The sequence below is a fragment of the Mandrillus leucophaeus genome, unplaced genomic scaffold (assembly GCF_000951045.1).
Source record: "Mandrillus leucophaeus isolate KB7577 unplaced genomic scaffold, Mleu.le_1.0 Scaffold296, whole genome shotgun sequence".
Taxonomy (NCBI): domain Eukaryota; kingdom Metazoa; phylum Chordata; class Mammalia; order Primates; family Cercopithecidae; genus Mandrillus; species Mandrillus leucophaeus.
In genome coordinates, this window is record NW_012103098.1 from 3,376,883 (window position 1) to 3,378,458 (window position 1,576).

A 1,576-nucleotide genomic window follows, 5' to 3' on the forward strand; every position below is an offset into this window, starting at 1 on the left:
CTATACTGTTTATTTTTCTTCCCCTAAATGTAATGTGACCTTTTCCTCTGGTTTCTTTCTTTTTTTTTTTTTTTTGAGATGGAGTCTCAATCTGTCGCCCAGGCTGGAGTGCAGTGGCGAGATCTCGGCTCACTGCAAGCTCCGCTTCCCAGATTCACGCCATTCTCCTGCCTCAGCCGCCCGAGTAGCTGGGACTACAGGTGACTGCCACCACACCTGGCTAATTTTTTGTATTTTCAGTAGAGACAGGGTTTCATGGTGTTAGCCAGGATGGTTTCAATCTCCTGACCTTGTGATCTGCCCGCCTCGGCCTCCCAAAGTGCTGGGATTACAGGCGTGAGCCACCGCATCCAGCTGTTTGTTTTTTTGAGACGGAGTCTTACTCTGGCTGGAGTGCAGTGGCACGATGTTGGCTCACTGCAACCTCTGCCTCCTGGGTTCAAGTGATTTTCATGCCTCAACCTTCCAAGTAGCAGGGATTACAGGCATGCACCACCACACGGGGCTAATTTTTGTATTTTTAGTAGAGATGGGGTTTCGCTATGTTGACCAGGCTGGTCTTGAACTCCTGGCCTCAAGTAGTCTACCTGCCTCAGCCTCCCAAAGCGCTGGGATTACAGGTGTGAGCCACCACACCCGGCCATCTTTGGTTTCTTTCTTTCTTTTTTTTTTTTTTTGAGATGGAGTCTTACTCTGTCATCAAGGATGGAGTGCAGTGGTGCAATCTCATCTCACTGCAACCTCTACCTTCCAGGTTCAAGCGATTCTCCTGCCTCAGCCTCTGAGTAGCTGGGATTATAGTCACATGCCACCATACCCAGCTAATTTTTGTATTTTTAGTAGAGATAGGGTTTCACCATGTTGGCCAGGCTGGTTTCGAACTCCTGACCTCAAGTGATCCACCCACATCAGCCTCCCAAAGTGCTGGGATTGCAGGCGTGAACCACCTGGTTTTTTAGAAACAATTATCTTTTCCCTTGATTTTTATCAATTTCATTATTGTACCTATATGTAGTTTTCTTTGTGTTTATCATGTTGGTATAACTTTTTGACCTGCCTTTGAGTTTGATAATCCTTTCTTTTGTTACTTTCTCTAGTGAACTATTCATTTTGGGTATTGTATTTTTCAGTTTTAGAATTTCAGAACTGTGCATGGTGGCACGTGCCTGTAGTCCCTGCTACTCAGGAGGCTGATGCAGGAGTGTTTCTTGAGCTCAGGAGTTTGAGACCAAGGTGGATGATATAACAAGACCCTGTCTCTCTTTTTTTTTTTTTTTTTTTTTTAGACGGAGTCTCGCTCTGTCGCCCAGGCTGGAGTGCAGTGGCCGCATCTCAGCTCACTGCAAGCTCCGCCTCCCGGGTCTACGCCATTCTCCTGCCTCAGCCTCCCCAGTAGCTGGGACTACAGGCGCCCGCCACCTCACCCGGCTAGTTTTTTGTATTTTTTAGTAGAGACGGGGTTTCACCGTATTTAGCCAGGCTGGTCTCGATCTCCTGACCTTGTGATCCGCCCGTCTCGGCCTCCCAAAGTGCTGGGATTACAGGCTTGAGCCACCGCGCCCGGCCGACCCTGTCT